Genomic DNA, 16345 nt, shown 5'->3' with positions numbered 1-16345 from the left:
TCCAGAAAATGTAATGGCTTTAGAAGCTTCTGATAGGCCAATTGACATCATTTGAGTCAATTGGAGGTGTACCCGTGGATGTATTTTAAGGCCTACCTTCAAACCCAGTGCCTCTTTGCTTGACATCATGGGAAAATCTCTACTACTCTCTACTATTATTCTGAAATTTCACATTCTTAAAATAAAGTGGTGATTGTAACTGACCTGAGACAGGGAATTGTTATTATGATTAAATGTCAGGAATTGTGAAAAGCTGAGTTTAAATGTATTTGGCTAAGGTGTAAATAAACTTACGACTTCAACTTGTCACAGCTTTTTTCCTGGGAAGGAGAGGCGTACCAAAATGCAGCGTGGTTATAGTTCATATTTCTTTAATAAGAAAACTCAAACGTGAACAAACTACAAAACAATAACCGTGAAAACCGTAACAGTCCTAACTTGTGCATAAAACACAAAGACAGGAAACAATCACCCATAAAATACCCAAAGAATATGGCTGCTTAAATATGGTTCCCAATCAGAGACAACGATAAACACCTGCCTCTGATTGAGAACCACTCTAGGCAACCATAGACTTACCTAGACAACTAAACTGAACACAACGCCATTAATCTAATAAAGACGAACACAATAAATAACCCATGTCACACCCTGGCCTAACCAAAAATAATAAAGAAAACAAAGATAACTAAGGCCAGGACGTGACACAACTGTACATACATATAATCCTTTTTTTAGAATTACCTTTATTATTCACCGCTAATCCTACCATATCTCCCCCGATTGGAGTAAACTAATAAACAATAACACTTAGGCTTCTACCTTCAGTTTATACATATTATACACATTTTACAGACACAATCTATATTACAATAGTTAGATTTAGTTTGTTTTTAGTCCTTCCTCTATTTCTGATGTCCATCCAGTTTGATTTCTATTTGTAACTGTGCTATTTCACAACATTGTTGTGTATCTTACCTATCATATGAATATCCTTTTCTGGCTCAAATAGGATTCCCTCAAGATTGCAATCATGCCCAAAAGATTTCAAATCAACCTTAAGTTGCATGTATTTGAAAATATCTCCACTGGTCAGTCCAAAATAGATTTTTAATTCTGTCATGGAAATAAATGTATTTCGTACTAACAAGTCATGTACAGTTTCTATGCCTTTAGTTTTCCATGTGGACCAATTTATAGGAGGATTCTGAGAAGCTATCCAAAGATTGTTTAATCAGTTTGTGTTTTTAAGGAATGATATTGGTTCTTGTAGAATATGTTTCATTTTCTTCTATATTGTTATAGTGTTCTTAACTATGATGTTGTTAATGTTTTTACATAACGACACAGGGCGAGACCCAGATGCAGACATGGGAGGCAGATTGTTAGAGTCTCTGATATTTATTAAACAACAAGGGGCAGGCAAGAGGCTGGTCGAGAACAGGCAAAGGATTCATTAACCAGGTCAGAGTTCCAAACGGTACAGGGAGGCAGGCAGGCTCAAGGTCAGGGCAGGCTGAATGGTCAGGCAGGCGGGCTCAGAGTCAGGGCAGGCAAAAGGTCAAAACCAGGAGGACTAGAAAAACAGAGACAAGGAGAAAGCAGGAGCACGGAAAAACACGCTGGTTGATTTGACAAGACAAACGTGCAACAGACAAACAGAGAACACAGGAATAAATACCCTGGGAATAATGGGGAAAACGGGTGACACTTGGAGGTGGGTGGAGACAATCACAAAGACAGGTGAAACAGATCAGGGCGTGACATTTTAGATATATCCTCTGAAAATAGGCACCTGAAAAGATTCTGGGAATGAGCATGCGCAAATTCAATATGTACCCTTTGTTTCCTCTTTATTGCATTTAACAGTCACAAGTAAAATTCTTGGGTGGCGAGTTCATACAATTCCAATTCTGGAAGGTTAAAACCACCCTCAGACTTAGGAAGATTTAAAAATGTAATTTTTATTCTATGAGTTTTATTTGCCCATAAAGTCTTATGGCCAAGTATACCGTTTTATAGAACATCTTCGGTGGGGTAATTGGTATTTTAGGAACCATGCTATTCTGAAGAGGTTTATTGTACCTGTAAGATTTATGGGAAGATTGTTCCATTTAATTAGATCTGCTTTCATATTGTTGAGTCATGTGATAAAGTTATCTTTATACCGTATGGCAATTCCCACAAGTTCTGGGGTAAATTTGACTAATGGTTTATGTTAAGTTTTGTGAAATATTTTTAGTGTTAGTGTATAGGTCTATTGCGGAAATCTTTGAATTCTAGGACTTTATTTCCTCAAAATCTGTTTGTGTAAATGATTTAATCTCAGTTGGTACACTCCACATTTGTCACGACTTCCACAGACGGTGGCTCCTCTCCCTGTTCTGGCGGTGCTCGGCGTTCGTCGTCGCCGGCCTACTAACTGCCACCGATGCGTTTTTCCTTTTCGTTTGTGTCTGTGTGTTCTTGTTATCACCTGTGTCTGATTAGTTAATTTCGGTGGGTTTATTAACCTCCGCTGCCTGCTAGTCTTTGTGCGGGATTATTTTGCTGTGTTAGCTCTGTTAGGGGTGCGTGGTTGCGCCACAGGTTTAAAAAATATATATATATTCCTCACAGTCGTTGTACTGTTGGTACTCTATTAAGAGTAGAGGTTTCTCCTCATTGTGTTTCGTGATTTTCCCCGCCTGTTGTTGGTGGGTTGGGATTTCTAATAAACGACTGTGCCAACTGGAATTCCTTGCTCTCCTGACTCCTGCACCTACCTCTTCTTAGGAGGCACCTAACAACATTAGCGTTCCAAAATACTTTCACAGATGTAATACGCTGACTGCGCAAGCGGTAGGATTTCCGGTTTCTAAGTTTCCTGAATAAAATATCCACTTTTCAGTACATTCAGACCACATAATAGGGCAATAATATGTGATTATACAGATATACTAAATACGATATTTCACACTGGTCATCTGCATGATTTAAATCTCACATTAATTTGCATGAGACAAAGTCCACTTGATCAAAAGTTATTGCTCTAGTATCCTGTGGTGCCACTGATGCCAATGACAGCTGTAGTGCCACCAACTGGTCTTTATATTCACAAAGCTTCTAAAGGACATATACATAAGTTTTACATACCAAATGTCATGGCCCCATGTCCATTGGTTAAGTTCTTATAGCCCTAGTGTGATATAGAACATCTTCAGTGGGGTTATTGGTTTTGGTATTAGGGGCATATTAGGGGTATCATTTGGTATGAACAAAGCAGTTCTTCCTCTGAACAAAGCAGTTCTGCCCCTGAAAAAAAGCAGTTCTTCCTCTGCCCCTGAACAAAGCATTTCTCCCTCTGAACAAAGCAGTTCTGCCCCTGAACAGAGCAGTTCTGCCCCTGAACAAAGCCGTTCTGCCATGGACCAACGCAGTGGTTTAACCCACTGTTCCTCAGCCGTCATTATAAATAAGAATTTGTTCTTAACTGACTTGCCTAGTTTAAAAAAATGTGGTCTATATACCAAATCTGGAGTCAATCTGACTCATGGTTCATAAGAAGGTCATTCGTAAAGTATTTTTAGCATTAGCATATGTGCATCTATAGGTAAAGTGCGGCCATATTTGAATGCAGCAACTATTTAAAGACGACTGCAATAAGTCTAAATACAAAATCTGGAGTGAATCCTGCATATGGTTCATGAGGAGAAGATGATTGCAGATGATTTTGAGCATCAGCGTTACACATGCAAAGAATTAGTTAATAGTTTCCTTGTTTTTTGAGATATCATTACCAAATCCAGTCTGGTTCCGTTTAGGGACATCCATAATAGCGATGCCAAGTTTCAAGTTGATAGGCCACTGTTTAGTGGATTTACAATGGTTTAAATTGATACCTAAAATCCGATTTTATATTTGTCATTGACTTCGCAACTTTGACCAATCCCTTAGCTCTTCTAAAGGTTAAGCCATGTACCATTGGTCATGTGGTTCATTTTGATTGCATGTCTTTTTTGCATGTTTTAGTATATTAGCGAATGTACTAATATGCATCTACTGGTAGTGTGGCAATCTTTGAATTTGTCAATGTTATTTTCTCAAACTCTTTATGGACTATTGTGATGAGTCCAAATACCAACTTTGGAGTGAATCTGACTTTTAGTCCATGAGCAGATTTTATGTGATTATTTTAAGCTTTTTAACGTTAGTCAAAAAAGGTTATTGTATAGTTTCCTTATCTCTTAAGATGTCAATACCAAACGTTACAATTTTCATCATGGTAATGTTTTTGATTGCCCTAAAATGTTTGAAATTGATAGGCCATTGTGGAGTAGATTTACAAAGGATTTAAATGGACAAGAAAAATCGGATTTTCTTATTTATCAATAACTCAGCCATCTCTTAACCAATCCCTTAACTTTTTTTTAAGTTAAAGAGATGTGCCATGGGCCTACAAGTTATTTGGAATTATGGTCCATGAGACATTTTTCAAAGTTTTTCCAAAATGTCCAAGATGGAAAAAAATATATCCTGATGGACCTTATGTGTCCTTGATCCAAATTTGTTCAGCATGAGGAAAGATATGTATACAACATTTGAAGTCTACGTCAAACGGGGCAATGGATATAAGGGGGATTAGAAATTATGCAAACAATTAAATATTAAAGCTGATTCAAATCATCAAAGCTTGATGAAAAGATGATGACTTGAATCAGCTGTGTAGCGCTAGGGCAAAAGGACCAGGATGAAGAAAAAAAAACATGGATTTAAATGACCGAAAACGTCTGTAAATATCAGTGGGCCTTTAATGTACTACTACACTCTTGCCTTCTCTCTGAAGTAAATGTTATGGTGGGTTTACACAGCTGTTCACAATAGAAGTGAGTGCGGTGGATGATTGTTGTTTATGCAGAAATGTATTTTTGTATCAAGGTACCCACAGGCCATCTGCAATATGAAGCGTATGTCTGTTGTTACTTCTCACCACAAGCTCCAGACACACACACACACACAAACCAGCAGGCTCCAGACTCCGTAGGGTAAGAATTGAATACCTTTGTGTGTGTGTGTGTGTGTGTGTGTGTGTGTGTGTGTGTGTGTGTGTGTGTGTGTGTGTGTGTGTGTGTGTGTGTGTGTGTGTGTGTGTGTGTGTGTGTGTGTGTGTGTGTGTGTGTGTATGTGTGTGTGTGTGTGTGCATGTGTGTTGTTTGTGTGTGTGTGTGTGTGTAGCAGAGGTATTCAACTCTTACCCTACGGAGTCTGGAGCTTGCTGGTTTTCGGTTCTACCTGGTTGCTGCACACACCTGGTGTTCCACGTCTAAAAGCAGTCCCCGATTTGAAGGTAACAATGAAAAAATGCAGTAGAACTGGCTTCAAGGTCAAGAATTGAGTTTGAGAGGTATATACAGTGAGCTCCAAAAGTATTGAGACAGTGACAAATGTTTTGTTGTTTTAGCTCTGTATTCCAATACTTTGGATTTGATATGACACCATGACTATGAGTGCAGACTGTCAGCTTTAATTTGAGGGTATTTTCACCTATATCGGGTGAGCCATTTAGAAATTAAAGCACTTTTTGTACATAGTACTGGGACAAAAGTACTGGGACAAATTCACTTATACTGTATGTGTATTAAAGCAGTCAAACGTTTAGTATTTGGACCCAAAGTCTTAGCACACAATGATTACATCATGCTTGTGACTCTACAAACTTATTGGATGCATTTCCTGTTTGTTTTGCTTGTGTTTCAGATTATTTTGTGCCCAATATAAAATAATGGTAAATAATGTATCGTGTTATTGTGGAGTCACTTTTATTGTAAATAAGAATAATATATGTTTCTAAACACTTCTACAGAGAGAGAGAGAGGGAGAGAGAGAGAGAGAGAGAGCAGTAAATGTACTTTTCACCACCCTCCTTTATCGTTCTCTGACCTAGCAGAGAGAAAAAGAGGAGAGAGAGAGAAGGGAAAGAGAGCAATAGTCTTCTTTTCACCACCAGCTCCCCCCATCCTCCCTACACACCCCCCTCCTTCCCCCATTGTACCATGGCCTTGAACCTCTCTGAATGAGACCACTTCAGAGAGAACACATCCCTTGTGCTTTGGATCCATCTATTTGTCTTAAGGCTACGTGCACTTAAATTAGGCTGGATGTCATTTATAAATATAAACACATGTAAGGTGTTGGTCCCGTGTTTCTTGACCCGAAATAAAAGATCCCAGAAATGTTTACAGCCCTTTTAGTGAGCATTTCTCTTTTGCCAAGATAATCCATCCACCTGACAGGTGTGGCATTTCATGAAGCTGTTGGTCCCATGATTAAACAGCATGATCTTTACCCAGGTGCACCTTGTGCTGGGGACAATAAAAGGCCACTCTTAAATGTGCAGTTTTGTCACACAACACAATGCCACAGATGTCTCAAGTTTTGAGGGAGTGTGCAATTGGCATGCTGACTGCAGGAATGTCCACCAGAGCTGTTGCCAGAAAATTGAATATTAATTTCACTACCATAAGCCGCCTCCAACATCGTTTAAGAGAATTTGGCAGTATGTCCAACCGGACTCACAACCACAGACCCCGTGTAACCCCATGGTGGCGGTGAAGTTATGGTATGGGCAGGGATAAGCTACGGACAACAAACACAATTGCATTTATTGATGGCAATTTAAATGCACAGAGATACCATGACGAGATCCTGAGGCCCATTGTTACAGTCATCCGCCGGCCATCACCTCATGTTTCAGCATGATCACGCACGACCCCATGTCGCAAGGATCTGTGCATAATTCCTGGCAGCTAAAAATGTCCCAATTGTTCCATGGCCTGGATACTCACCAGAAATGTCACCATAGAGCATGTTTCAGATGATCTGGATCGACGTGTACGACAGCGTGCATGAGGCAAATTGTGGTCACACCAGATACAACTGGATCCACACCCATACCTTTTTTTTTAAAGGTATCTGTGACTAACAGATGCACATCTGTATTCACAGTCATGTGAAATGCATTGACTAGGGCCTAATGACTTTATTTCAATTGACAGATTTCCTTGCATGAACTGTAACTCCGTAAAATCTTTGAAATTGTTGCATGTTATGTTTATATTTTTGTTCATTGCCCATGAAGGATGTGATTTATTTCCATGCAGAACATTCCGTCCATTTGTCCAGATGACACTAACCATGGTTGTTTGTATAGACTGTTCTACTGCCACAAGCGCAATTCAAATACCAGGGGAACCACTCATCTGGCTGTATTCACTTACAGATAGAAGTATCACTAGTGTGAACACATCAAGTAGGTTAATTAATAAACATATGGTTGAAGACAGTTCCTGTTCAACTGTAGCCTGCTCTATTGCCATATACTATGTCCAAGGTCATAATACACACACACAAAAAAAATGTATTTTGTAGTTATTTGAAAGCGCTTTCTAGATGAGTAAATGCCATTTAATACAATTATATAATGGGTGATTTAGCAAATACGTGTGTCTCAGGGTTAGAATCTTAAGATAAAATGTTAATTTATTTTTTTGTTTTTTATTGTACAGCCATTAAGTACAGACTAAAATAAACCTTAACCTTTGTTTTTCAGCTTTCAATATGTTTCTAAAATGTAATTTTCTAAAGCATTTCATGTCTGGATTTCAACTGTTTTGCACCGTTTTTGTCCTGTCTCACACACATACTTTTGACATTCTTCTATGTATTACACGTGTAAAAGTCTTGATAATTACAACATATTTAACGGACCAGTTAAAAAGAAAAAGTATAATAAAAGGAAACTATATACATATTAGATGTGCATAAGCCATTTGATACTTTAAAAAAAAATACAAAACACAATCCTTTCTAAGTATTGTGTTATTACCACCAAGACAAGCAAATTACAAGAAAATAACCTTTTTTCAAAAGTTTGTGTACTTGGTTACCATGGATATGAATAGTGACAGTGAAATGGGTGTCATGGAGGGGAATTCCAATTTTGATGCCAGGAAATTAAAAGGTAAAAAAATAAAGGTAAATATTACTTAAGATAATATTTGTTATTGTATGTCATTAGCAAATTGGCTATAATTACATCAAATTATGTTAGATTTTAGAAATGATGTTTTAATTATGATTATTTGGATAACATTGTATACTAGCTGTTCAACTGGAGTTAGTATGCTAGAATCCCTGCTATTTATGACCAAATACTGTAAAAAATGTCATTCCCACCGCACCTCATTACCAGCACATAAAGAACTGTAATGGTAAGGACAGAATGTGGTGGTAATGACAAAATGTATTAGCTCATACAGTTTTACTTACCTTAAGACCTGAAAAGACACAAATTACATATATGATCATGGTTAAGTTGAAATTGAACACTTATTTGCTAAGACATGCATGTTGTATTATGTTAGGATGATTGAGTGATTTTGATGTTTAATTATGTGCCTTACTATGGTTATTACTGATTAAAATGATTTATTTAAATGTGTTCTATAAGGTGCCCCCTAAATCAACCACATTATATGTGGATCGAATTAGTGGATTCGGCTATTTCTGCCACACCCGTTTATTGAAAGGTGTATAAAATCGGCAAACAGCCATGCAATCTCTATAAACACACATTGGCAGTAGAATGAACCATACTGGAGAGCTCAGTGACTTTCAACGTGGCACCGTCATAGGATGCCACCTTTCCAACAAGTCAGTTGGTCAAATGTCTGCCCTGCTAGACCTGCCCAGGTCAACTATAAGTGCTGTTATTGTGAAGTGAAAACGTCTAGGGGTGCAACTCAATAATTGGACGGTGTTGCTAATGTTTTGTACACTCAGTGCACGGTGGTTGGAGAGTGGAGTTGACACTGGTGCGCGCACTGACTGAATAGCATGGCATTGCCACTAGAGGCCGAAAGGAGGGTTACAATCTACAACAACAGAGATGATACCCAACCGCCGATTCCAACTTGAGCCCATTCTCCTAGCAGGAATGGAAAGAGCGCATCCGCGCTGCCTCAGTGTTATTTTTTCCATAGAATACGCGGTGCTTTAAAATGAAAAGAAAAGTCACTTCTGGCTGGAGTTTTGGTGAGTGTGATAGAATATTTCTCTGGTCTCAACTATTTTAGCACTTTCACAGTTTTGTTGACTCTCAAAGTTTGAACATATCAATTGAACGGATCAAATATGCTACTTTATGTAAATAAAAAAACGTATTTTTATTAATTTAGTCTGCAAATATTTTCCCCCGTATTCAGATCGATTATGATGAAATAAATACGGAAACGCAACTGGTAACCTAATTTAGATACCTTGGATTTGGGATCACTCTAAAACATTTTGATTCCGTCTGACACAAGGAACACAGCATAGGTCTCTCTACCTCATGCTTTAAAACTCAAGCAAATTCAGGAACAAACGATTGTGTGGTCTTTAAAATGTCAGTCCATTCAAATGTGGTTTCCTCAACATCTGAGAAATGTTATGTTGCACATCATCATGTTCTCTCTCCCAACATATTTATTATATCACTGATGTTAAAATACTGTGCCACCTAAAATGTTGTGCCACTATGTCATTGTAAGATCTCTATGCTAAACCTTCTACACACATTCAAAGGGGGGCAGTGAATGGAAGCAGTATTACAATCCAGGCATAATTTTCTTCCTACTTTTTTACTGCAAAGTTAGAAAAAGTAATTATGTGTAAATTATGGATGTAGTTATAATTTTAGCATATAGGACATATCTCCTTGGAAACATAAATTGCCCTAAAGGTTTAGTTGGTGTTTATAATTGAATTGTTGTAGTTTTACTGGCATTTTTCCCTTGTGTAGGCAGGCTAGAATGCAAACCAATTGAATTTTTTTTTTTTTTTTATTAAACCAAAATAACATCGTTGTGATTTGCCTTGCAGTTAACCTTGGTTGAATATGTTAATCCAACATGGGTGAATGTCACAATAACAGCAGCTTCTCCGTGACGCAAGACCAGCCGGAGAATTGTCCTGACTCTTTCAATTCCAGCGCATACGATCTGGACTATGGAGTTCCACGGGAGGAGATCCCCGATACAACGCAGGGATGTGTTTTTTTTGTGGCTACCATTGTCATAGCCATGGTCCTGGTCTGTATCATATTAGTCTGTGGCATTGGCAACTGTCTGTTCATTGCCTCTCTGGCGCGCTACAAAAAACTCCGGAACCTCACCAATCTCCTCATTGCTAACTTGGCCGTGTCGGATATTCTGGTGGCTGTAGTGTGCTGTCCGTTTCTGTTGGATTACTATGTGGTGAAGCAGCTGTCATGGGACCATGGGCTTGTCCTGTGCGCCTCAATCAACTATTTACGCACGGTGTCCCTGTATGTGTCCACCAACGCGCTGTTGGCAATCGCAGTGGACAGGTGGGTGAGGCGTTTGCAGGTTCATCCCTCTCCGACACAGAACATAGCAAACAGTTTATCCATATTCACACAACAGAAAATTAATCCCACTATTACCATTCTGTCAACTAAATCTTCATCGGATTTTTTTGTTGTTGTCAATTTCAAGACCATATCTCCTCCTTGTTGTGAACTTTTTATAGTTCTCATAAAACCTAAACCTGTAGAGCTATAACATGTAATAATAGCAACATACAGTATATATGCACTTTGAGCATATGGAAATATATAAATGCAATCAATTATTATTATTATTATTATTATTAATATCAACATATCCTATATTGTAACCCTGAATAGTTACAAAGTCAACCCACACACATGTTCAGTGCTCTCATATCCTCAGGCCAGCAGTAGTGTGCATCTTCAACCGTGGGGGTGTGACAGGAGGATATTTGCCATGTTTATGCTCCCTCATAAGCCTCTCTATGTGTGTATGCGTGATGTGTGCATTGCAATGAGAGTCCTATTTTTTTTTTAGGTGGTTGTAAACAGTTTACGTAAAAATACATGCATGCAACATCAAATCTTATATGTCACATGCTTTGTAAACAACATGTGTAGACAAACAGTGAAATGCCCACTTTTCCCCGGGCGCCGAAGACATGGTTGTCGTTTAAGGCAGCCCCCCCGCACCTCTCTGATTCAGAGGGGTTGTGTTAAATGCGGAAGACACATTTCAGTTGAAGGCATTCAGTTGTACTACTGACTAGGTATCCCCCTTTCCCTTACTTATGGGCACTTCCAAGCAATGCAGAGAGATGGAAAAAAAGAGAAATAATAGAAAAGTAAAATATGTAATAATAAAAGCAATAATACACAATGAGTAACGATAACATGGCTATATGGGTACCAGTACCGAGTCGATGTGCAGGGGTACGAGGTGATTGAGGTAGATAAAGTGCATTCGGGAAGTCTTCAGACCCCTTGACTTTTTCCACATTTTGTTATTTCACTTTTATTTAACCATGTAGGCAAGTTTGCGACCTGGCCAAGATAAAGCAAAGCAGTTTCGCACATACAACAACACAGAGTTACACATGGAGTAAAACAAACATACAGTCAATAATACAGTAGGAAAATAAGTCTATATACAATGTGAGCAAATGAGGTGAGAAAAGGGAGGTAAAGGCAAAAAAAGGCCATGGTGGCAAAGTAAATACAATATAGCATGTAAAAAACTGGAATGGTAGATTTGCAGTGGAAGAATGTGCAAAGCAGAGAAAGAAATAATGGGGTGCAAAGGAACAAAATAAATAAATACAGTAGGGGGGAGGTAGTTGTTTGGGCTAAATTATAGATGGGCTATGTACAGGTGCAGAAATCTGGGAGCTGCTCTGACAGCTGGTGCTTAAAGCTAGTGAGGGAGATAAGTGTTTCCAGTTACAGAGATTTTTGTAGTTCGTTCCAGTCATTGGCAGCAGAGAACTGGAAGGAGGGGGCCAAAGGAAGAATTGGTTTTGGGGTTGACCAGAGAGATATACCTGGATGGTGCCAGGTTTCCTCCAGACGTGACGTGTGGCATTTAGGCCAAAGAGTTCAATCTTGGTTTCATCAGACCAGAGAATCTTGTTTCTCATGGTCTGAAAGTCTTTAGGCCTGATTGGTGGATTGCTGCAGAGATGGTTGTCCTTCTGGAAGGTTCTCCTAACTCCACGGAGGAACTCTGGAGCTCTGTCAGAGTGACCATCGGGTTCTTGGTCACCTCCCTGACCAAGGCCCTTCTCCCCTGATTGCTCAGTTTGACCGGGCAGCCAGCTCTAGAAAGAGTCTTGGTGGTTCAAAACCTCTTCCAATTAAGAATGATGGAGGCCACTGTGTTCTTGAGGACCTTCAATGCTGCAAACATTTTTCAGTACCCTTCCCTAGATCTGTGCCTCGACACAATCCTGTCTCGGACATCATGGCTTGGTTTTTGCTCTGACATGCACTGTCAGCTGTGGGACCTTACTGATACATGTGTGTGCCTTTCCAAATCATGACGTGTGTGCCTTTCCAAATTTGAATTTACAACAGGTGGACTCCAATCAAGTTGTAGAAACATCTCAAGGATGATCAATGGAAACAGGATGCACCTGAGCTCAATTTCAAGTCTCACAGTAAAGGGTCTGAAAACATATGTAAATAGGTTATTTCTGGTTTAAAAAAAACATCTTTAATACATTAGCAAACATTTCTAAAAACTTGTTTTCGCTTTGTCATTATGGGGTATTGTTTGTAGATTACTGAGGGAAACAATTGATTTAATCCATTTTAGAATAACAAAATGTGGAAAAAGGGAAGGGGTCTGAATCCTTTCCTCATGCACTGTATGTACATAGAACTAGGAATAAGGTGACAGATAATGAACGGAGTCAAAAAGGTTAGTGCAAGAAAGGGTCAACGCAGATAGGTTTGCTAGCTATTTGGTTAACTATTTAACTATTTAGCAGTCTTCTGGCTTGGTGGAAGAAGCTGTTCTGGGTCCTGTTACTGCTCACGATACATGCCAGCAAACATAGGCTGAAAACCTTTGAACATGAGTGTGACAGTTAATCTGCTTTCATCACATCAATTTACTTATTTTCATTTCACTCCAAACTAGACCAAAAGCCAGTTGAAACAACGCTTTCAAAGTGCCATCATGCTGTTAAGTGCCCTCCAAAATAATCAAGTCAAAATAATCATGACCAAAAAAAGGTTCCGAACTTAACCTAGATAAGAAAATCACCTTACTGTCATCACAGAAAGCACATTTCATGCATTAATAGGAATATACATCTTTATCCAGGGTAACTAAGATATGATATAACAAAGTATTTGTTCAATAACAATGACAGATAGCCATGTTCTGTGGTAACATAACATTCCCTGTGAAGTAAGAGCAATTGAGCAACACCAATGGGTTGCCCACCAAAAATCCATCACCTGCTTTTAGTTAGTCCTATCACACTGCCCTTTTAGGATCATATGGGAGGAAGTTACTTGGACAAGGCTACGTGCTCCCATAAATCATTGCTGACATGCCCAACTATGTAAAAAATAGCCATTTATGAAGATGGATAATCTCCCGTCATCTCAAAATGCTAAAGCATTTCCAAATTCCCCATTATTGCTATGTGCAGAGTTTGCTAGGAAGCCAAGAGGCGGTAAGCTCCATAATATAACTTCAGGTTCCGGATATGAATCATTTACCCTAGTCAACAGTCCCAACAATTAAGTTCTTCTACATTGTGACAGATCCAAGATCGTCCTAGAACTTCCAAGATCATTCAATAACCTCAGAGAGATCACTTGGTCTTTCCAACTCCCTGGCATATAAAGCTTGACATAAAACACCTTGACACTCATAACTCAAACCTTCCAACTGGTTTCTTTGCATTGTCTGTCTTTTCCTTGTGTTCCCAGGTACATGGCCATCGTCCACCCTATGAAGCCTCGCATGAAGTACCAGACGGCCTACAGCCTGATCCTGGGCGTGTGGATCGTACCCATCGTCATCTCCATCCCCTCTGCCTACTTTGCTTCCGAGATCACATACCCGCACATCTCCAGTCAGAGCCACAAGACCTTCTGCGCCCAGATCTGGCCAGTGGACCACCAGCTTTACTACCGCTTCTACTTCCTCTTCATCTTCGCCCTGGAGTTCGCCGGGCCCGTGGCCATCATGGCCGTGTGTTACGCAAGGATTTTGCGGGAGTTGTGGTTCAAGAGCGTGCCTGGCTTCCAGACAGAGCAGATCCGGAAGCGTCTGCACAGACGGCGGAGGATGGTGGTGGTGCTGATTCTGGTGTTGGCCGCCTACGTGCTCTGCTGGGCACCGTACTACGGCTTCACACTGGTACGGGACTTCCACCCTACCCTGATCTCCAGGGACAGGAACTCCCTGGTGGCCTTCTACATTATCGAGTGCGTCGCCATGAGCAACGGGATCATCAACACGCTGTGTTTCGTGAGCGTCCGCAACACTGCCAAGTGCATGCGGACAGTGACCAGGCTGCGCTGGAAGTCTGTCAAATGTGCAACGGGAAAGACGGTGGAGGAGCACACCTCGTCTTTACGCGTGACAGAGGATGTTGAGTGCACACGCCTGAGATAGAGGCCTGATCCTGAGATGATCGTCTCTATTGAAAGGTAGAACCAGCAGTAGACCAAGTGGATTCTGGGATGTTGCACACTTTTCCCATTTTTTTTAAGATCCAAAATGGTGAGATATAAGATTGAGTCAAGGGAACGGTTTGGCGTTGGACAAGAGATCCAGACTGCTGACAGAGTAAAGGCAAAAAAATCGAACAGCGATTAATAATATAGATCGAACAGCGATTTTTTTGGACCAAATATTGCGATTGCAATTTGGCTTGCGATAAACAGTAGATCAAAACAACTTGGTGAATTATATAAATCAAATAAAATGATTTATATTAAGAAGCAAAGTGGAAAGCAGCATTGTTCTTGTTTGGAACAATGCATTGACTGCATTTGACCTAACAGAACAGCATGCAACCTTAGAGTGAATCTCACAGCGAGGAGGAAAAACGGCACTGTTCGAGTGACAGGGGGCAGGGGGAATAATTTTGAAGTGAATTATATTAATTGTGCAGCCCTAAAACAGAGTGACAATGTCCTGCCAAGTTCATACTGGCACAACGCCTCTCATCGTCACTGCTATCATACCATGGAGGCCATTTTGAAAAAACTTGAAAGTTTAATGGAATTAGAACTTCTTCACAATGTGGAATTACTCACGAGGGCATTTGACTTTGAAAGGATTTTGCCTGTATTTATTCAAGAGGCTTGATTTGATGTAATCCTGGAGGTTACTAAACAAACAGGTTATTACAAGTCTCTATGTCTTACAGTAAATAATTGATCAGTTTATAGTGTTTTATAATACACATTTGTATATGAAATATACATCCTTTTTAAAAATAATAATAAGAGTGCTCTCTATTCTTATTTTCAAAATAAATAATTCAACCGAAACTAGCACACTTATCGAATCAAAGAATCTAAGATAAATCTATTGTGGCGTGGGGATAGCTAGACAATTAAGAGTTAGGATAGATCCAGATGGATCAATTCATTAAGAGATGCTTTCTCGTTTGAGCTTCTTCTTTTTTTTTTTTTACCATACATACTCTCAAAACACATGACTGAATAACATTCCATTCACAAATCCAGACACATTACTTTACCTTGACATTTTCTAACATGCCATTCCCCACCAGCACCTACACGACAGTGCTCTTAAGAGCAAGTAATCATGAGACCAAGTGGAGAATACAGTGTAGTGGTGCACCATTAACAAATAGCATAAACCCATAATTAAAGTATCAGTCTACCAAGCCAGGTACCAAATTTGCGCAACACCAAGTAAGCATTTCACTGTAAAGTCTGCACTCGTTGTATTCGGCGCATGTGACAAATTCAATTTGATATGACCATGGCTATCGGAGGGGGTCACACTGTAAAGCCTAGCATGTGATAGGAGTGAGATTGGGGGGGGGGATAACCACGGAATAACCACTCCAAGTTGGTGACGTCGTCGCTGCTTCTCTCGCTATCAATTCACCTGTTTTAATCTGTAATGTCAAATAAATGGCTCCAAGAAATTCCCTAATGATAATCTGTTCAAGTAGAGGGTGAATTTTTTTTAAAAAAGGTGATTTGAAGTCTTGAAACAAGCAGGTTCATATTGGCGTTGAAATTCCTCAGGCTACTTTTGAGTTCTCACTGCTACCTTTTGGGATCTCAACGATGACGATAACTATAATCCATTAGGTTTAATCAAAACTACATTTTAGGAGTAAATCAATTACGGAAAGCTTGTCGCTTTTGTTGCCTGCCAGTTTTTCATTCTCTTTTACAAAATTGCTGTTAACGTTTTCATATGATAGCGCCATACGTGGGGGCTCTTACATTTGTAATAGGATGTTTTTT

General features: G+C 39.5%; 1 pseudogene; it reads left to right on the top strand.

Moving 5' to 3' along the window:
• Positions 1-9929: 9929 nt before the first annotated feature.
• Positions 9930-14543, top strand: LOC110485114 (prokineticin receptor 2-like; annotated as a pseudogene).
• The last annotated feature ends 1802 nt before the right edge of the window (positions 14544-16345 follow it).

Source organism: Oncorhynchus mykiss, chromosome 13 (genome assembly GCF_057628025.1).
Source record: "Oncorhynchus mykiss isolate SJ-2025 chromosome 13, ASM5762802v1, whole genome shotgun sequence".
Classification (NCBI taxonomy): domain Eukaryota; kingdom Metazoa; phylum Chordata; class Actinopteri; order Salmoniformes; family Salmonidae; genus Oncorhynchus; species Oncorhynchus mykiss.
This window is presented reverse-complemented; position numbering and strand designations above follow the sequence as displayed.